The sequence below is a fragment of the Callithrix jacchus genome, chromosome 8, assembly GCF_049354715.1.
Source record: "Callithrix jacchus isolate 240 chromosome 8, calJac240_pri, whole genome shotgun sequence".
In the NCBI taxonomy this organism is placed as follows: Eukaryota; Metazoa; Chordata; class Mammalia; order Primates; family Cebidae; genus Callithrix; species Callithrix jacchus.
The window spans coordinates 88567016-88589702 of NC_133509.1; the positions used below are offsets into that span (position 1 = coordinate 88567016).

Below are 22687 nucleotides of genomic sequence, written 5' to 3' on the forward strand. Positions count from 1 at the left end.
TAAAATAGATTATTAAATGAATTATCATACAGCAATATAATGGAATTCTATCCAGAAACTAAAATTATATTGTAGACAAGTAGTAATGTGGAAACACACGCAAGAGATAGATAATAAGGAAAGTCAGATTATAAAACATATAAAAAATACATATACATATACATGAAAGAGGACTAAAAAGGATAGTCATAGATGTTCCTAGCTATGGGACTTATGAAAAATATTTTCTTTTGTTTCTCTGCATTTTCTAAAATAAACATAATTACTTTTATAAGATATAATTTATATACAATAAGACACATTCTTTGATATATATTAAGGATTAGTATCAATAGGTAAATAATTCTTGCAAGCAATAATATTAAATTATTAAATGATTATTAATAATTAAAATGTTTAAATATATAAATATAATAAATCTGTAAAATATATTAAAATAACATTAAATAAATAATATTAGAAAGGGCAAGCTATTCAATAGAAAAATGGGCAAAGGGTGGAAGCAGAGAATTCATGGAAGATGAACCTTTCCACCAGATAAACACACTAAGTGATGCTCAACCACAATCAGATGCAAATTTAAACAACAGATGCAGAGATTTTAGAATATTGCTTTCATCAGTTTTGCAAACTGCTAACCCTGCTCTAGAAAGACCATTTTAAGAAAATCCACGATATAACAATCTGTAATTTTAGAATGGAAATAATGAGTATTCACCTTACAAAGGAATAGGTTCACTCTACATATCACATATCAAACTGGTACAGGGCACTTATTATGTGGTCTTATTTCTGCCTCAACTTTCAAGGGCCAAGAGATGGAAACACTGGCACTGATGAGCAGCTCTACAAAATCACAAAATAAGTCATCAAATAAGGTACAAAGGCTTTTCTAAACAGTATACAAAAATTAAAATTTTATAAGGATTAAATAAGTAAATTTAAAAAATATTTAAAGCAATACCTGCCATATAAGCAATATATGTTTTATTATATAGATAAGTAAATGAATGGGAAATTTCAAGAAGTTGAATATTTCTATCTTAAATTTTTAATTTTAGATAGGAAAATAGTGTGTATAAACATAACTGACACTTTTTCAGTGCTCACTCTATACACACACACACACACACACATACCCACAGACACACTCACACACAGGTACTATGTTAACCTCTTAGCATACATTATCTCATTTAATCCCTACAACAACTTTATGAGTTGCAGTTATTACTTTAGCTCCATTTTTACTACAAGACAACTGAGGCTACAAGAGGTTAACTAATCTGCTCCACAAACAGGGAAGTAGAAGAGACAGGATTTGCCCCCGCAGTGTGCAATCTCAGCTATGTGGGTAGTTTCACACATATTGAAATCTAACAGTTAGTTGTGTCTGATGCTAATTAGAAGGTAGTTTTTTGAGGTTAGAGGGTTTTAAAAACAGATCTGGGAATTATTGGCACTGGATATAGATTCTCTCAAGTTCCCAAGTGATGGCTTTCTTAGAGTACACATTCATAACATGGTTATGAGTGGTTTCCTGGTGAGAATTTAAATTTCCTAAAAACAGTGTGTCACGTTCTGGAGAGAATTTTTGTAAGTGCGCATGATCACAAGGAAGATTATCATGGTCTTTTTCTATGTTGATATGATTTAAATAAAGAAGACCAAAATCATTGTCCCAGGCTCTTTCCATAACATTATAAAATATGGTTATAATATATTAGGCCTGCAGACTTTATTATTAGGTGTTACACCATAGTCATCAGAGTTTTGACAATAAGAATAATAATGAAAATACAATAGTATTAATAATAGTAATGCACTAAGAAAATTATAAATGATAACCAAATATAAAAGCTGTCTACTGGAAACAGATATTTGTGAATGGAAGATGAACTTCAAGTTTTCTCTTCTATTGTTTCTGGGAGATAGGATCTACCTCTGCAGGACCTGACAACTAGAAAATATGAGTCACCTGGAATGGAACACAAGCCTTAATTGTCATTCTCAATGGTTTCCAATAGTAATGGTGCTATCACTTGTGTTAACTATATCATTTTAGCAGTGGGTATTAGTTGCATTAGTGGTATCATTGATGACTGTGCTTTATTTCAACATTTGGCCAACGTCTTGTCTTTCATAGGTACTCATTTGTCTGAGATTGCCTTGTTCCTCCTATCCTCATTTTCTCTTTGCTATGATTCCTTCATTTTTATATTTTATCCATTTTACAAACCACCCTAAGTAATTTAGCAAAAAAGATGAAAATAGGCCAGGCACGGTGGCTCACACCTGTAATCTCAGCACTTTGAAAGACTGAGGTGGGTGGATCTCAAGGTCAGGAGTTCAAGACCAGCCTGACTAACATGGTGAAACCCAGTCTCTACTATAAATACAAATATTAGCTGGGCATGGTGGCACATGCCTATATTCCCAGCTACTCAGGAGGCTGAGGCAGGAGAATCACTTGAACCCAGGAGGTGGAGGTTGCAGTGAGCCGAGATTTTGCCACTGCACTCCAGCCTGGGTGACAGAGTGAGACTCTGTCTCAAAAAAACAAAAACAAAAACAGAAAATGGAAATAAGATCAAAACAAATACATGCATAAAGAGCCAAACTTTCTAATCTCACAAGTCAGGGTAATTTTTCTCCCTCTTGGCTAATGGCTTATAAGTGACCTCTGAGGGGGAGTTGGGGATTAAGGTCTCAGGTGCTGACATGATGACACTAGACCACTTCTTTGTATGGGCAGAGAATCGAGCACACTTGCCCTTACTTCCTAATTTATTCTTCCCTAGTATAAAGTTGCAGCCGTTTCTAATCAAGCCTTGTAGACTGTGGTCATTGGAGAAAAACCCGGAGGGTGGGAAGAGCAGAACAGAGCAGAGGACGACTTTAGTGTGTGCTCTGTGTAGACAATTGTTTTTAACACAAAATCTTTTTTGTTTCATGTTTTTATATGAACTCCTGAAAGTAATAATGACTGCTTATGTTGCTCGTCAGGTTATAACACAGGATTTTAAACACACACACAAAGGCAATATGACATTACAACAGGTAATTAAGCAATTGTTAAATATATTTAAGTGAATCTACCAGAGCAAATGAAATTTTAATAGATGATAACATTATAGCAACTAAATATGTAAATAAAATAAGGCAAATTATTAAAATATTTCCCCCCTCCCTCTGCCCAGTTTCATCAAACCCACTACTCATTGGATACGGAATGGATGAGGTAGAATCATGGTTTATGGTCATTGCTGGTGTCCCTGGGGCTGGAGCAGAGTGACAACATGAAACAGAACCCCAGTTAGTGCAGAATGCGGTTCTGACTCACCGTCCACACCACCGTGTTGGGACAGAAGTAAACAGTAAGTACAAATCGCCTAAGGAAAAAGGGAGTGTCTTTACATTCAGGGGAAAGGTGTCAGAAGAGCAAGAGCTAAGAGGCTGCCTTCACCACTGCTGCCGCTTCAGCTCCTTTTCATTCCCTCCCTCAGAGTTCTCAGAGTTGGAGCTCAAATTCAGGTCTAAGCTAATAGAGAGAGGGAAGGCAGAAGGTTAAACCAAACTGTTAACTGTGTCTCTTCAAAACTGACATTTAATACAGGGTGTAAATCACTAGGGGGGCCTGTTATTCCTTCAGGAATGCAATTACATAGGGTCAAATAAAACATGAAAGAAACCAACGATTTTAAAATGTAGTATGTTCTCAAAAGTAGGCAAGAAGGAATGTGAAGCAGTCCAAGTATGCTAACACTCCCTGCTGTCCTATAGGAGAGGATTACAAGGAGAGGTTTCTGCTCTTTAATGATGTGGTTAAGCAGGAGTATGGGAGCACGTCACCCAACCCGGCCATTCCACACCGGACTCGGCTTTCTGCAGATCCCTGCATTCATTCAAAGCAGGTGTAGGCCCTGCCGTCTAGCCAATTACCATTACAGTCCTATTACCACGACTGCCTCCACTTAACGCTTTTCAAAAGTGTTTATATCTGTATACAGAATGAACATTGTGGGATTTTTGTCTGTTTTTCTCTTTCTTTTTTCTTTTTGAGACGGAGGCGCTCTCTGTCGCCCAGGATGGAGTGCAGTGGTGCGATCTCAGCTCACTGCAAACTCTGCCTTCCAGGTTCAAGCGATTCTTCTGCCTCAGCCTGCCGAGGACCTGGGACCACAGGCACGCACCACCACACCCAGCTAATTTTTGTATTTTTTAGTAGAGATGGGGTTTCACCATGTTGGTCAGGCTGGTCTCAAACTCCTGACTTCAAGTGATCTGTCTGGCTGGGCCTCCCAAAGTGCTGGGATTATAGGCCTGGCTCTGTTTCTTTCATACGAAAAACCAAAACACCAGCAGAATCTTTATTCTGTGACTTTGAAGACAGACAAAAAATTAATGTTAGATTTTTCCTAAATGTTTTCCAGTGTTTATGGCTACCTGTAATTGTGTAGTGCTAATTTCTTCCATGGGGAAGGGTGGAGGGTGGGCTTATGTTGATATTTGGGGATGTGTCTGTTAACAGTTTGGAGTGTTTCAAACAATTGGATGCCTTCAAAATTTGTGTTGGATCTCTTTCAGTTTAACATCCTCATGAACTAGGCTAACCAACTCATCCCGGTTTGCCTGGTGCTCCCTAGATTTTAGCACTGAAAGTCCTACCTATGTGTAATCATTTTTTTAAAGTCTTGCTTTTAAATATACAACAAGGGCATGGTAGAAACTGTGTATAGATTGTGTGAGGAAGGGGCATGGGTGGGAAGGGGCACTGGGATTATAATTAAACTAATTATAAAAGAATTTGAACAAAACAGGTCATCTGGGTTCAAATTCCTGAACAATCTCTGATTTTTATAAGCTACTTCTCACTTCTCCAAGAAAAATACAGTTTCAAATGAGTCATGATTAAAATTTGATTTTTCTTATCTTTCTTACAAAATGAATCAAACTACACAGCCAACTTCTCAGAGTCTAATTCCAAAAGGTGCGGATCCTATCTGCTTTGGTTTGGTTGGCTGAATCTTAGGAGCCCCTTCCTGTATCTTTCTCCCTACACTCTCAACCGGGCAATGGTGGACTGATGCTGGTTCTTATGACTCCTCCCTCCAGGAGCTGCTCCAGAGGGTAAGCCAAGCCACCTCCTGCACACTGACTAGGCTGCCACCATTGGGTATGTCTCTGAGGTACACCATTTCTCAAGCTCATTCCCATGTCAGCAGTTATTCTGCAGGCTTCCAGATCTTTCTAGAAATCCTTTGTCAAGTCCATAAATTGCATGGCTACCCCAGCCCATGAGATATACCACTCTGACTGAAAGCTGAGTTATCAAAGTCTTGGGGCTCAGTTCAGTTCCTGAAAGCAGTAGAACTCTGAGTCTGAATATGAGAGGAAAACTAAGACCATCTTACATTTTTCTTCAAGTCCTTTGGCTTTTTACTTGAGGAATCCATATGTATTCTGTTTTTGTGGTATTTCCTTGTTCAGCATAAAGGATGCTGAGTGGTATTATTTCACTAGAAATAACATAAGCAAAGCAAAAAGTAGTACTAATTTAAGTTTCCTCTCTTGACTTATGATTCATGCCTCTTACCTTAGTGATTCCCCTTTCCTGTGCTTAAAACTCATCTGTTCAGATCAGAGATGCTGTAAATATCAGTCTCTAAACTTTGTCAAAGACAAGGAAATTGATGGTAAACAGCCAGGACAAATAAGGGCTCAAAGACTAAAAGGAAGAGATTTGGAAAGGTAGAAAGGTACCTCCCTGCAGTTTTCAGAGGAGCATGAGGTATGTATTGGGGACAAGAACACGGCCTTGGGAAGCAAACAGATCTGGGTTTGAATTCCAGCCCAGGCAGTTATTAACTAAGTGATCTGGGACACGATACTTCACCTCTGCAAATTTCAATTCCCTATCTGTTCCATGGGATAATACTAGTTTTAATATGAGCACAGGAACTAATATATGTAAAACACCCCAAACATAGTAAATGTCTAGTAAGTAGTAGCTATTATTACCATGGTGAGAGATTTAACAGGAAAATGCGACTGCTGGCAACATCCCAGTGTGTTGCATGCCACAGCGCCCTCAGTGTTTTCACTACTGGGTTTCTTCCCTAATGGACATCTCTAGGAACTCTGAGCTCTTAATCTCAGATTTCCACCCACACTCCCTAACTAGCCTCAGGCAAATCACTTATCTGACTCAATTGCTTCATCTGTAAAGAGGAGGATAATAATATTTACCTTCCTCAGAGGAATGTTGGGAGAACTAATGAATGCTTGCAAAGTACCCCGAGATGTGCAGATGAAAGGCAGTATAGAATTGCAAAGTATTATTATAAATATTAGCGTTATTTTGACACATTTGCATGCCTGCATGCATGTGTGGGCAGATTTGCACCTGAGAGCATTGGAATGAAAGTGTGTGACTTTCAAGTATCATCCTATGAGTACCTGTGGCAGCCCATGGACATCTATGTCTGTGCAATTTATACAAAGAACAACAATCCTATAAATGAGAATTTGCCCAGAAAAAGAAGCACTGCATTGGATATCTGGTATAAAATATTTCCAGAAGCCTCTTTGGCCAGTGCCATGATCCTTCCAGCTGCCCATAAAGACAAAGACCTGACAGTGCAATCAGCTCCCTAAAAAGCAGTCAAGTGTAATTCTTTATCTTTTGTTTTTATGTTTTTGCAAACAAGGTCTCACTATTTTGTCCACGCTGGTCTCGAACTCCTGGCCTCAAGCAATCTTCCCACCTCCGCCTCCAAAGTTCTGGATTACAGGCATGAGCCATCACATCTAGCCTGAAGCTGAAGTATAATTCATTCTCAGACATCTTTATTTTTCAACCAAAAATATGACCTTGAGCCTCAATTTGTTTCCAAATGAACTGTATCTACTTGCAGAGCACACAGCCATAAAATCTGACTGCAAAAAAAAAACCTTTTGCAAAGTTTCAATTGCTCTCACAGCCATCTTCTCCCCCTTCCACATCAGCAGGGCCAAGTTTTGCCTCTTGCTGCTATCATCCTCTTCTCTGCTTCCTCCCATGTGTCCCCACTCCCCACCAACTCACTGGGTGAGTTGAGGTGTGATTACTACAATTACTACGTGGTACGAGGTACAATTACTACAACACTATTCACTAAAATAGCACATCACATAACTCCCAGGAGACCAATTCAGTGGCCTGTGCTTTTAGGAATACAAGAGTAAGAGCCAGTGGAAGTTACATGAGGTAATTAGAAATCCCTCATGCCTCAGGACTGAGCCCTCGGCAGACATTCCTGCCTGTGTAATGATGTGGCCTCCTCAGATTCCAGGACAGAGTAGCATATGGGCATGAGCAAGACGTATGTCTGATCTCCACTATAAACTTCTGCGTTCTGGCAAGAGACAGCAAGCCTTATTCCAGACCCCAATTCTCATTCCTGCTCCAGCCATCAGAAACACCTGCTGACACCAATGAAGAACAAGCCTGTAATCCTCATAAAAGAACATTCTTGAACCCTAGACACCAGAGAAGGTAACAAATGCCAGCTTTCAAACTATCATACCTCTGCTCCTGAGCTAGACTGGACGTTGAGGAAGCAGGTGACAGCTTTTGAGGTATGGCTAAAGAGTGTACACAGGCCTGCATGTTCCTGATATCTCCTTCCACTAGCTGAGCAGATGGCCTGAAGTCCCTATAACCTGTGGCTAAGGCAGTGTCTCTGGAAGGCCACATTTAGAAAGGAAATATGCTACCTGAACATCATTGTTTTAAGTCATTCCAGTGGTGTGCTGGAACTAGTTCACAGCATCTCATGAGAGACAACTGTGTTCATCTCTCCCCACCTCTATGGTTACATCAAATGGATCACTTGTAATCAGCCATCGGCACCCTGCAATCATCAAACACCACAAATCAGGGCTTTTCCTCCCTTCAGAAAGATAGTTGTTAAACCTTTACTGCACGTTACCGATTAGCAACCACTTTCATCCATTATCACTTGATCACAGCGGAGTGTATGCTATTAAGAAGGAATGAAGTCCAGGTTGGTTTTGAGGTTGGGAAGCAAATGAAATTATTTGGAGGCACGAAGAGCTCCCCGGGAAGGCAGGTGAACATGGAGAGAAGAGGTCATCATTGCCAAGAATCTGGGAGCAGCCACAGGTACTGGGTGCCTTGGGGAGCAATGAGCAGGATACCTACTTCAAGGTTTTGCCAAAGGTGGCTAGCCATAAGCATTTTAGCAGCAAGTGGAGGATGCAGCAATCTTCACATTCCCTAGGATGTTAGGAGAAAAAATATCTGAGTTTCAGGCCCATTGTTGCCCAAGCAACCTGTATAATCTCCCTCTGAGCCTCAGTTTCCTTCATTATAAAATGGAAACAACAGTACTGTTATCTCTTGGTATCTGCTAGGAATTGGTTCCAGGACTCACACTGATGCCAAAATTGGCAGATGCGCAAGTCCTTGATATATGACTGTGCAGCATTTCCATATAACTTATGCACATCTTCCTGTGTATCTTAAATCATCTCTGGGTTACTTATAATAACTAATATACTACATACTATGTAAAGAGTTTTTAAGCCTTGTTTTTTTGTATTATTTTTATTGCTGCTGTTATTTTAAATATTTTCAATCCACGCTTGGTTGAATCTGTGGATGACAAACCCATGGATACAGAGGGCCAGCTGAACTAATATAATAAGATTTTTGAAGGATTTGGTGAAATAATGTCTGTAAAGTACTTGCTCCTAATCAGGTTTCTAATATTGATAAACTGATGGACACTTCACTGCTCTCTTCTTATTCTATTTCTCTTTTTTTTTATAAAAGAAAGAAAGAAAGAGAAAGAGAAAGGGGGAGAGACAACAGGAGTCTTGCTCTATTGCCCAGGCTGGAATGCAATCTAAAAATAGGTATTAAAAACCTCTTTTATGCCGATAATTATGCTTAACAGTGGTGACAGGAAGAAATAAGGGAAGAAAATGCCTTGTTTTCTTCCAAAAGAAGAAGAAACAGCTCCCAAAAAACAGCCAACCAATATTTCTTTTTTTTTTTTTTTGGGGGGGTGGGGGGAGGAAGGCAGGAAGGGAGGGAAGAAGGACGGTAGGGAGGAAGGAAGGGATGAAAGAAGGAAGGAAGGAAGGAAGGGAGGAAATGGGGAGGGAGGGAGGGAAGGGAAGGAAGGAAATCAAGCAATGAGAGAGACATTGCCGACCTGGATCTAGAGGTTTATAAGTTGATTTCTTTTTTTTTTGAGAGAAGGAAAGAAAAAAAAAAATAAGTAAAGGAGAGGAAGAGAAAGAGGGAGAGTAAATGGAAATATTGCTTTATTTTGAAAAAAATTGGGTATTAATGATGGCCAATCAATGTTTCATTTAAGCTTATGGGTAGGTGTGATGTGGTATTGACAAGAATGTATATTTTGTGTATTTGAAGTGGAGAGCTCTATAAATATTTATTAAGTTTACTTGTTCCGGATCTGAGTTCGAGTCCTTGATATCCTTATTAATTTTTTGTCTCATTGAATCTAAGTCTCGTATCTGGGTGTTAGGATCGTTAGCTCTTGTTGTTGCATTGATCCTTTTAGCACTATATTTTTGTTGCTTTAAAATCTATTTTATCCGATATGAGAATTGCAACTCCTGCTTTTTATTTATTTATTATTTATTTTTGCTCTTCATTTGGTTGGTAAATCTTTCTCCATCCCTTTGAGTCTTTGTGTATCCTTGCATGTGAAACAGGTCTGGATGTAACATGCCGTTGGGTTTTGGCTGTGTCTTTTGATTGGGGGATTTAGTCAATTTAAATTTAGGGTTACTGCCATGTGATGTTGACTGGCTGTTTTATCCATTCGTTGGTGTAAATTCTTTATGTTGGTGCTCTTTAGTTTTTGGTGTATTTTTAGAAAGGCTAATACTGGTTGTTTCTTTCTGTGTGTAATGCTTCTTTCAGAAGCTCTTGTAAAGCAGGCCTGGTGGTAATAAAATCTCTGAGTTCTTACTTGTTCATAAAAGATTTTATTTTTCCTTCAGTTGTGAAGCTTAGTTTGGCTGGATATTAAATTCTGGGCTGAAGGTTCTGTTCTTTGAGGATGTTGAATATTGGCCCCCACTCTCTTCTGGCTTGTAGAGTTTCTGCTGAGAGATCTGCTGTAAGTCTGATAGGCTTGCCTTTGTGGGTAACCTGACCTTTCTCTCTGGATGCCCTTAGTTTTTTCTCCTTCGTTTCAACCCTGGTGAATCTAACGATTATGTGCCTTGGGGTTGGTCTTCTTGAGGAATATCTTTGTGGTGTTCTCTCTATTACCTGGGGTTGAATGTTGACCTGCTTTGCTAGTTTAGGAAAATTTTCCTGAATAATATCCTGAAGGGTATTTTCCAGCTTGGATTCATTCTCTCCGTTGCATTCAGGTACACCTATCAAACGTAAATTTGGTCTTTTCACATAGTCCCACATTTCTTGGAGACTTTGCTCATTCCTTTTTATCCTTTTTTCTCTAATCTTTTCTTCACGTTTTATTTCATTAAGTTGGACTTTGACCTCTGATATCCCTTCTTCTGCTTGAACAATTCGAGTGTTTAAACCTGTGCATACTTCTCGGAGTTCCTGTATTGTATTCTTCAGTTCCATTAATTCACTCATACTCCTCTCTAAGTTGTCTATTCTCAATAGCATTTCATCAAACCTTTTTTCAAAGTTCCTAGTTTCTTTACGTTGGGCTACAACATGGTCTTTTAACTCACCGAAGTTTGTTATTATCCATTCCTTGAAGAGTGATTCTGTCATCAGGATATGCTCGTTCTCCATCAAGCCTTGTTCCATTGTTGATGTGGAACTGTGATCATCTTTGGAGGGAGAGGCGTTCTGACTTTGAGTATTCTCAGCTTTTTTACACTGGTTTCTTCCCGTCATTGTAAATTTATCCTCCTGTCCTCTTTGAAATTACCAACTTTCAGATTAGGTCTTTTGAGTGGATGTCCAGGTTGTTAGTTCCCAGGGCCAGAGTAGCCGCGTTAAAACTGATGGTGCTTTTCTGCCCAGGATTCTCCTGTCTGGCTTCCTTCTTGTGTCCGTAGTAGGCGACTCTGCCTTCCCGGGGCTCCAAACCTCGGTCAGAAGGGGACCCAGTCCCGTTTACTCTGCGCCGAGCGCTGCCACACCGAGGTGCCGTCGCAGCCGCTGCGCTGGGCTCTGTGTCCTGCTGGGGACCCCTGCGGGTCCTCCGAACCTGTTTACTCTGCTCAGAGAGCTGCGGCACCGAGGTGCTGGCGGAACCACTGCGCCGGCCATGAGAGTCGTGCTGGCCACCCGTGTGTTTCCTCCACTGGGGGATCTTCTGCTCCGTGAGCGACCAGAATTTGTCTGAAAGTGTGGCGTCCTCTAGTTCTCCGTGCCTTCCCTGAGAGGTGCAATCCCGGGATGTTAGCGATAGGCCATCTTGGATCGTTCCAATATTTCATTTAAGTCTGTGAAATGCTATGCAAATCCTGAAGGGTGCTTTACTTCCAATTATGTGGTCACTTTCAAAATAGGTGTAAGGTGATACTGAGAAAAACGTATGTTTTGTGGACCTGGGGTGAAGAATTCTATAAATATTCACTGAGTTTACTTGTTCCAGGTCTGAGTTCTAATCACAGATGTCCCTGTTAATTTTCTATCTCATTGATCTGTCGAATATTAACAATGTGGTGTCAAAGTCTCCCGCTATTATTGTGCGGGAGTCCAAGTCTCTTTATAAGTCATTAAGAACTTGTCTTATGTATCTGGGTGCTCCTATGTTGGGTGCATATATATTTATGATCATTGACTCCTGTTGTTGCATTGATCCTTTTACCGTTATGTAATGTCCTTCTTTGTTTCTTTTAGTCTTTTTTACTATTAAAGTCTATTTTGTCAGAGACGAAAATAACAACTCCTGTTTTGTTTTGTTTTGTTTTTTTGCTCTCCATTTGATTGGTAAATCTTCCACCAACCCTTTGTTTTGAGTCTTTGTGTGTCCTTGCTTATGAGATGGATCTGGATACAGCGTACCGATGGGTTTTTACTTTTTATTCAATTTGCCTGTCTTTGATTGGGGCATTTAATCCATTTAAATTTAGGATTAATATTGATATTTGTGAATTTAATATTGTCATTTAATGCTAGCTGGCTATTTTGCCCATAAGTTGATATAGATTCTTCATTATGGAGATACTCTTTACCTTTTGGTAAGTTTTTGGAATGACTGATACTGGTTGTTTCTTTCTGTGTATAGTGCTTCTTTCAGAAGCTCTTGTAAAGCAGGCCTGGTGGTGATGAAATCTCTGAGTGCTTGCTTGTTCATGAAAAATTTTATTTTTCCTTCATTTATGAAGCTTGGCTTGGCTGGATATGAGATTCTAGGTTGAAAATTCTTGAGGATATTGAATATTGACCCCCACTTTCTTCTAGTTTGTAGGGTTTCTGCTGAGAGATCTGCTGTGAGTCTGATAGGCTTCCCTTTATGCGTAACCTGACCTTTCTCTCTAGCTACCCTTAGAATTTTCTATTTCTCAACAGTATTTATCACGAACATCAATCAATTTGGACCTGAGGCCTTCATTTTGCCTGGCTTCTGATACTTCACGCTCTTGGTTTTCTTTCTACTCCTCTGATCCTACTTCTCCTGGGTCTTTCTTCTCTACCCATTCTTGACTTAACCTGGAGCCTCTTTCTCTTGTTTCTTGGCACAGCTTCATTAAGCAATCTCATCTAGTTCCATGGATTTAAATATTATCTTTATGCTGATGACTCCTAGACTCCTAGAATTACCCTCTGTCTTAACCAGTGGTTCTTAAAGTGGAACGCTGGACCAGTAGCATCAGCATCACCTGGAAACTTCTTAGAATTGCAAATTCTCAGACCCCATCCAGCCCTTCTTCTTTTTTTGAAATGGAGTTTTGCTTTTGTTGCACGGGCTGGAGTGTAATGGCAAAATCTTGGCTCATTGCAACCTCTGCCTCCCGGATTCAAGTGATTCTCCTCACTCAGCTTCCCAAGTAGCTGGGATTACAGTCATCTGCCCCCAGGCCCGGCTAATTTTGTATTTTTAGTAGAGATGGGGTTTCTCCGTGTTGGTCAGGCTGGTCTCCAACTCCTGACCTCAGGTGATCCACCCTCCTCGGCCTCCCAAAGTGCTGGGATTACAAGCATGAGCCACTGTGCCTGGCCCACCCAGCCCTTCTTAATCAGAAACACTGGAGGTAGGGCCCAGCCGTCTGTGAGTTAAGGAGCTCTCAGCTGATTGTGATGCACATTGAGGATGAAGAACCAGTGCTCTAGACTAACATATTTAATGGCCTTATTTACATCTCTCCTTATATGTCTCACAGAAATACATCCAGTTTCATGTCTTTTCTCTCTCCCAACTTCCTCAGCCCACATCTAATCCATTAGCAAATATCGCTAATTCTGCCTCCAATTTATATAAAAAAGTACTAATTTCTCTACATTTTATATACATTCACTATAATTAGAAGCACCATCTTAATTTTTCAATCAAGAACAATGCAACATTTTCTACTTATTCCCTTCTTGTCCCCCCAACCCCAATCTCCATACTGCAAGCAAGCAAGGTTCTTAAAATGTAACTTGGCTCCTCCATCCTAAACACTTAAGTGGTTTTCCTTTAGACCTAGAATAGGATCCAAACTCCATACCATGATCTCCAAGACCCTACTCGACTTGAGTCAGGTCCGCTCCTCTATTACTGCACTTAGTGGCAGTGTCTCCCTCTCCTACTACACTGTTTTCTCTCTCAGTTCCCTGGAGAAGCCAGCTGCTTCCTGCCTCAGAGACTATACCCATTACTTTGGAATTTTCCTCCTCACCCTATGAATGGTGTGCTCATCCCTGCAGTCTCAGATTAAATGTCACCTTCCTTTATGTCCTTTCTTACTATCTATATTTTCCTCCACAACCCATTATTCTCAATCATCACCTTTTTACTTCCTTCCTAGCATGTCCACATAAATTTTCTTTTCTTTTTAGGCAGAATCTCACTCTGTCACTCAGACTAGAGTTCAATGGTGCAATCTCGGCTCGCTGCAACCTCTGCCTCCCAAGCTCAAGTGATTCTCCTGCCTCAGCCTCCCCAGTAGCTGGGATTATAGGCATCCACCACCATGCCTAGCTAATTTTTGTATTTTTCGTAGAGATGGGATTTCACCATGTTGGCCAGGCTGGTCTTGAACTTCTGACCTCAAATGATCTACCTGCCTCAGCCTCCCAAAGTGCTGGGCTTACAAACATGAGCCACTGCACCCGGCCCACAATTTATAAATTTTCTATTTAATCATCTGCTCACTTGATGCTGGTTTTATTTTGTTCCTCCCATCCTGCCACCCTGAATGTAAACTCATGAGGGAAGCGGCCTCATATATGTACATCACTGCCAGTGTCTGGTACAGTGACGGGCACAGAGTAGGTAGTTGTTGATATAATCACTCTTATTAGCATGTGAAAAGGAGGTGGGAGAGACACGTTGTCAGGCCTTTTGGAGCTCCTAGGTGCTGGATCCTAAATCACAAGGAGTCAAAGACTCACGTAAGTTTTGCGTTCCTGTGTGCACAGCCCTGAGCTAGTCGGAGGCAGCCATTGTCCACAAGGAGCATCCCCTCTAGATGGGAACACAAGGTGAGACGTACATTAGTGCAAACACTGGAGAGCAAGTGAAGACAGACACAATCAGAGATAAGAGTAATTGGTCCAAAATCTAAATACCATGGGAATTTTGAGGCAGGACCGATAACAGGGCACTAGGATAGGTGAGAAAAATGATAAACTGGCAATATGGCAATTTCCTCATGTGAGCTCCTCATGGGCATGATATGTCTTTTTGTTATTCTGTTAAATACCTGTTTTGTTTGGCTCAAGGGCATAACTTCAAGTAAATAAAGAATGGGTCCATCCCTAAATAAATCAGGGCCACCAGTCTAGCTAGGAAGCCTCCTTTCTTTTTCTAAGGAAACAGTCTGCAAGCAGCATAGTCAGCTGTGAGGATGTGGGCGAGGGTAGCATTGTGTATAATACAGTGTAGGCTTTTTATCCAGGTGCCTAATGCAGCCCATAGAAGAACTTAAAATGTTCAGAAATGACGAAGCCAACATATGACAAAAACAGTCAAGAACTTTCCTTGCTTCCTCTCCTTCTTCCCCCTGTTTGGACCCTGTGTAGCAATCTGGAAGAGAAGGAGAAACACCACACAGGTAAAAGGAAAAGAACAATGATACCTTTTCCACCAGGAAAGGCCAGACTTAAAGCAGGACTCAACTTCGAGAGGAGAGATGACTTAGCAGGACACATGTTCAGAGTTTGATTCTTACATAGGACTGGACAATTAATTATTCACCAATTAATAGAGACTGTGATTATGACATAAAGTGACTGTAGGAGTTTTGTTTCCTAAACTAACAGTGAAGTAATGGGTCTTGCTTGAATTTTTATCCAGAATATGGGAGCGGGGCTAGCTCTGATGAATGAATGTTAACACTTTATATGTCCTGCTTGAGTAAAATACTATTTAAAGAAAGAAAAAATGACAGATATATGAACGAACAAACCAAAGCACAAAAATCCCACAAGCGAAGACGGCTGAGATGAGGGACACAATTCCAGATGCTACATCTTCCCTCTTGTCTGTTCTACCTGCTAAAGGAGCTCAGAGGTAAAGCCAGGGAAACCTCCAAGAAGAGCATGGATTTATTTTACTATTTAGCCAAAAGCTATGACGGCAAAACAACTTTTGAAGTAAAGGAGCCAGATAACTATAACAACAACCCTCTTCTTCAATATTCCATTCCAACTACCCTTTCAAAAGATGACCTGGAGTCAGTAGTTTGGCCTATAACCTTCTAGTCCTTCGCTATACTTTTATATATATATGTGGACATGAAGCCACGTATATTATGAGTTGTGTTTGCATTTTTTAATGGGTTCATAATACATGTTATTCAATAATATTTGTTTTCACTGAACATGTATTTCGCTTTTCAGTGATGTACATTATTCCATAATAGTGATGGCTCATAATTTATCCAACCATGATTCTTCTGATAGACATTTAAGTTGTGTTTAATTTTTTACTGATGTGATACCATGGTATTTTTAACATATCTGTTTATGTGTGCAAATATTTCTTTAACATAGATTTCTAAAAATGAAAGCTTTAGGTCAATGATTTAAATGTATTTATTTTAACTTTTATTTTATAGAGATGGGGGTCTCACTATGTTGCCCAGGAGGGATGGTCTTGAACCCCTGAGCTCAAGTGATCCTCCCACCTTGGCCTCCCAAACTGCTGGAATTACAGGCATCAGCCACTGCACCTGGCCTTATTTTAAATTTAGATTACACCTATCAAGACAAACTGAGGGTTTCGTTGCCCTACACACTTGCTAATGCTGGATATTATCAAGCTATACATTTTTTCCACTCTCCTGGGTAGAAACTGATATCTCAGTGTTGTTTTTACTTGTATTCCCCCCATTAGGACCAAGGCTGACCATCTTTTCATGTTTGGAGGCCATTTGTACTTTACAGCTGTTAAAGGCCTCTTCATATTCTTTACACATTTTTTCATTGGCTTGTTCATCTTTTAAACATCACAGGTAGGATGTTTTTAACGTTAGAGACTAATTGTGATTTACACGCTTGACAAATATTTTTTCCCAGCCTATTATTTGTGTTTTATTTTTAACTTTTAAGACAGCATATTTTATTGAGAAGAAATTTATATGGAAAAAAGTTATTATTTTTTCCTTTATGTATTTTTTTTTTTTTTGAGATGGAGTTTTGCTATTGTTACCCAGACTGCAGTGCAATGGCACGATCTCGGCTCACCACAACCTCTGCCTTCTGGGTTCAAGCAATTCTCCTGCCTCAGCCTCCCAAGTAGCTGGGACTACACGTGCGTACCACCATGCCCAGCTAATTTTTGTATTTTTAGTAGAGATGGGGTTTCACCTTGTTGACCAGGATGGTCTCGATCTGTTGACCTTGTGATCCACCCACCTCGGCCTCCCAAAGTGCTGGGATTATAGGCGCGAGCCACCGCGCCCTGCCCTTCCTTTATGTATTAATAGTTTTTGTGTGCTGCTTAAGAAGACCTTACCCCAATGAAATATTTCCTCATCTTTCCTTCTAATACTCTTGCAGTTTGTTTTTCAAGTTGAAGTTTTTAATTCATCTGATATTTATCATAATATAAAGCAGGTATCTATATTTTTCCAAAAATTTCCAACACCATTTATTGATAGTTCACACTTCTCTGTCTGGTTAGAAATGCCGTTTTTATTATAGGCCAAATTGTAATTCATTTATTAGTCTATTTGGAGAAGTTCTGTTCTGTTCAATGGATATCTTTATATAGGGGCTCATTAATTACTACAGCTTTTTAGAATACTTTAACATTAGATAGGGCAAGTTCCATTTAACTTTTCTTCTTTTATTTAAAAAAATCTGGTGTACAAAGAACTTAAACAGATTTACAGGAAAAAAACAAGCCCATTCAAAAATGGGCAAAGGATATGAACAGACACTTTACAAAAGAAGACATACATGAGGCCAACAAACATAAGAAAAAATGCTCATCATCACTGGTCATTAGAGAGATGCAAATCAAAACCATATTGAGATACCATCTCACGCCAGTTAGAATGGCAATCATTAAAAAATCTGGAGACAACAGATGCTGGAGAGGATGGGGAGAAATAGGAACACTTTTACACTGTTGATGGGAGTGTAAATTAGTTCAACCATTGTGGAAGACAGTGTGGCGATTTCTCAAGGCCTTAGAAATAGAAATTCCATTTGACCCAGCAATCCCATTACTGGGTATATATCCAAAGGACTATAAATCGTTCTACTATAAGGACACAAGCACACAAATGTTCATTGCAGCACTGTTTACAATAGTAAAGACCTGGAACCATCCCAAATGCCCATCAATGATAGACTGGACTGGGAAAATGTGGTACATATACACCATGGATTATGCAGCAATCAAAAATGATGAGTTTGTGTCCTTTGTAGGGACATTGATGAATCTGGAGAACATCATTCTCAGCAAATTGACACAAGAACAGAAAATGAAATACCACATATTCTCACTCATAGGCAGGTGATGAAAAATGAGAACACATGGACACAGGGAAGGGAGTACTACACACTGGGGTCTATTGAGGGGAACAGGGGAGGGACAGCGGCGGCCGGGAGCTGGGGAGGGATAGCCTGGGGAGAAATGCCAAATGTGGGTGAAGGGGAGGAAGGCAGCAAAACACACTGCCATGTGTGTACCTATGCAACTATCTTGCATGTTCTGCACATGTACCCCAAAACCTAAAATGCAAAAAAAAAAAAAAAATCTGGTGTGTTGAGAATCAGTTTTTCAAATTTCATAAAAGTGAGAATTTCAGCAGCCTTCTTAATTTGGGAATGATATGACAGCTTTTCAGTGTTAAGCCTTCCCACCAGTTTCCATCTTCACTTATTGAGATCTTTTATGTTCTTGAGTAGAGTTCTCGAGTATTTGTTATATGGGTTTTGCACATTTCTTAACAGGTTTAGTGCTGGTATTTTATAGTTTTTGTTGCCATTGCTATTATATTTCTTAACTGCTGGTGTCGAGATTCTAAAAGTATTTTGTATGCAGACATTTTATTAAACACTCCTTTAATTGACTTGTTTTACTTCTCTAGGCAGACTTCATTAGAATGACTGATATTTTTACCTCAGAGTCAAAGGTGTGAGAGATATGCAAATGTTCTTTAAGTATCTATAAGATTCTGTATACAATCAGAGGGAAAGACTATGTAAAGAATTCAGAATTCAATCAGGAAATAAAGAGATTAGTTCAACAGAGTTATCAGCAACCTCAGTGGAAGGTTGTAGACTTAAATCAGATGGAAGAATTGGGTAACTTGTACTTTGAACCCAGGAGAAATGAACCCCATCTGAAGGGTTTGTACTTGAAGTCTCTGTTGTCCTGGCAACTATGAAAGGAGCTCATAGTTTCTATTGCTGACAAGGGGGGAATCATGCTGGATATACAGCCCCCAGGTTCAGATTTTGTAACCTCTGCTCTCTTGAGATGATAAAACCCAGCTTGCTAGCAATGGTAAAACTGTCCTCTTTGCAAGTAGTATGTTTCCAATCTCATGGAATTTTAGAATGTAATACATTCTAAAGAAAATAAAATCTAAATTATTGATATGTGTGTGTTACATTTAGGATAATTTAGGTCAGTCTGAATTCTACATTGACATATTAGGCTATTCGGTAGATTAGCCTTGTGACTTCAATTTGGAATGTGTATGAATAATTGACTTTTAGAATGAGGGCTTTATTTTAAAATGTGTAAGATAATTTGACCAAATCTGAAAATAGTATTAGAATGTTTAAACAAGGTGAGCTACACTATATTTATAGGTTTAACTTACTGGACTTAAAAGAATTGTGAAAGTAACAGAAAGGATTTTCTTATTATGATAGGCATTTTTTAAGGCTTTGAAGGAAATTAAATTTATAAAATTTATAAGTGGATTTTATTTCCTTTAAGAGAATGTAAGTTGTAAATAGGTCTAATTTTTAAGGAGTATAGTCTATAAAACTTAAGTTACTCAAATTATTTTTTACAAAGTAAAATGATCTTATTTTCTATACATATAAAAAGAAAATAAAGATTTGTAAGTTGTACTTAATGGCTTGGAGAGAATTACATTTGAAAATCTTTTTTTTTTTTTTGAGACGGAGTTTCGCTGTTGTTACCCAGACTGCAGTGCAATGGCACGATCTCGGCTCACCACAACCTTCGCCTCCTGGGTTCAAGCAATTCTCCTGCCTCAGCCTCCTGAGTAGCTGGGACTACAGGCGCGCACCACCATGCCCAGTTAATTTTTGTATTTTTAGTAGAGACGGGGTTTCACCTTGTGATCCACCCGCCTCAGCCTCCCAAAGTGCTGGGATTATAGGCGTGAACCACTGCGCCCGGCTGAATTTGAAAATTTCTTATCATAATAAATTGATATTCATTTTTAAATACATTAATTTGTTTCTCTGTACATAAATTATTTTCTCTGTATAGAGATTATTTCCTCAGATTGTCTAGGTAGATGATCATGTCATGTGAAATAATGTCAGTTTTGTCATTTATAGGTCCTTTATGCCTTTTGTCAGTTTTGTCATTTGTACTTTTCATACCAGCTTCTTGTTCATACATTGGCCAAAACCGGAGTGGTAATGGTGGCTGTCCATGTTTTATTCCTGATTATGGTAATATTTCCACCATTAAGTATGTTATCAGTTCTTGAATATAAGTTTTGCCTCATCAAAGATATTTCTTTCTATTTCTAGTTTAAAAGACTTTTTAAAATCATAAATGAATACTGATTTTTTCAGCTTCTGTTGAAAAGACCAAAAGCTTTTCACTTTAATCTACTAACAGAGAATTACATTAATACATTTTCTCATACTGAAACTTTTATATAGTAAATCCTAACTGGTCATGATATATTAACATACCATTGAATTTTACTTGGTAAAAAAAAATTAATTTTTTTTACATTTAGAGATGTTCATAAATGAAATCAGTCTATAATTTGTATCATATGTTATCTCTGGGTTTTTCTTTTTTCTTTTTAATGAACTTTACTTTTCAGAGCAGGCTAAGGTTCAGAGAAAAATTGAACAGAAAGTACAGACAGTTCCGATGTACTCTCTGTCTCCACAATGCACAACCTCCTCTACTACTGACACCTTGCGCCACACTGGTACATTTGTTACAATCAATGAACCTACATTGACATATAATTGTTACACACATACCCCCCACATTATTTTAAGACGTAATTGCTTCATCGATAGAGCTTTTCAGCCGTAACCACAGTGTTGGTATCCAGAAATTGGCTTCTGTCTTTCATAAAACTATTTCATGTTTGGAAGGAAGTTTATAGCACTAAACACCAACATCAAAAAATTAGAAAGATCTCAAATTAGAACACAATAGCACAACTAGAGGAACTAGAGAAACAAGAGCAAACCAACCCCAAAGCTAGCAGAAGACAAGAAAGAACTAAAATCAAAGCTGACTCGAAGGAAATTGAGACATAAAAACCCATGTGAAAAAAATCAAAGAATATTAATTCTTTGAAAAAATTAATGATATATAGACTGCTAGCTAGACTAATAAAAAAAGAAGATCCAGATAAACACAAATGACAAAGGGGACACTACCATTGACCCAAAAGAAATACGAAATGCCCTCAGAGACTGCTATGAACATCTATGTTAACACAAGCTAGAAAACCTGAAAGAAATGAATAAATTCCAGGAAACATACAGTCTCCCAAGATTGAACCATGAAGAATTTGAATCCCTAAACAGACCAATAATGAGTTCTGAAATTGAATCAATAAATAAAAGGCCTACCAATCAGTGGCTCAGGCCTGTAGTCCTAGCACTTTGGGAGGCTGAGCGGGGCAGATTGCCTGAGCTCAGGAGTTTGAGACTGGCCTGGGCAACATGGTGAAACCCTGTCTCTACTAAAATACAAAAAATTAACCATGTGTGGTGCAGTGCACCAGCAGTCCTAGCTACTTGGGAGGCTGAGGCACAAAAACTGCTTGAACCTGGGAGGTGACAAAGTGAGATTCTGTCTACACACACACACACACACACACACACACACACAACAACAACAACAGCCTACCAACCAACCAGAAGAAGACCAAGACTGGATGGATTCCCAGCCCAGTTCTACCAGATGTATAAAGAAGAGCTGGTACCATTGCTACTGAGACTACTCCAAAAAAACTAGAGGAAGGACTCCTCCCCAATTCATTCTTTGTGGACAGCATCATGCTGATACCAAAACCTGGCAGAGATACAACAACAACAAACTTCAGGCCAATATCCTTGATGAACACAGATACAAAAATCCTCAACAAAATACTGGCAAACTGAACCCAGGAGCACATACAAAAGACAATCCACCACAATAGTAGACTTTATCTCTAGGAGTCAACATTGGTTCAACACATACAAATCAATAAATGTAATTCATCATATAAACAGAACTAAAAACAACAACAAAAAAACATGCCTATTTCAATAGATTCAGAAAGGCTTTTGATAAAATTTAACATTGCTTAATGTTAAAAACCCTCAACAAAGTGGGCACTGAATAAACATACTTCAAAATAATAAGAGCTATCTATCCATGATAAACCTACATTCAACATGATACTGAATGGGAAAAAGCTGAAAACATTTCCCTTAAAAACCAACACAAGACAAAGATGCCCTCTCTCATCACTCCAATTCAACATACTACTAGAAGTCCTGGCCAGAGCAACTGGGCAAGATAAAGAAATAAAAGGCATTTAAATGTGAAGAGAAGAAGTGAAACGATTGCTATTTGAAGACAATATGATTCTATATCTAGAAAACCTCATAGTCTCTACCCAAAGGCTCTGTGATCTGATGAACAATTTCAGCAAAGTTTCAGGATATAAAATCAACAGACAAAAATGAGTAGCATTCTTATACGACGAAAACATTCAAGCTGCGAGCTAAATTGTGACTGCAATCCCATTCACAACAGCCACAAAAAGAATAAAATACCTAGGAATACAGGTAATCAGGAAGATGAAAGATCACTACAAT

General features: G+C 39.0%; 1 pseudogene across 3 annotated transcripts in view; it reads right to left on the reverse strand.

The window, feature by feature from the left end:
• Positions 1–470: 470 nt before the first annotated feature.
• LOC118144943 (keratin, type II cytoskeletal 8 pseudogene) overlaps positions 471–22687 on the reverse strand; it is a 376247-nt pseudogene continuing 354030 nt past the window's right edge. For all 3 annotated transcript variants that reach the window (XR_013521224.1, XR_013521223.1, XR_013521222.1), the window contains one exon: positions 471–846. The product of XR_013521224.1 is annotated as a keratin, type II cytoskeletal 8 pseudogene, transcript variant X4 (transcript). The remainder of the gene's footprint in view (positions 847–22687) is intronic.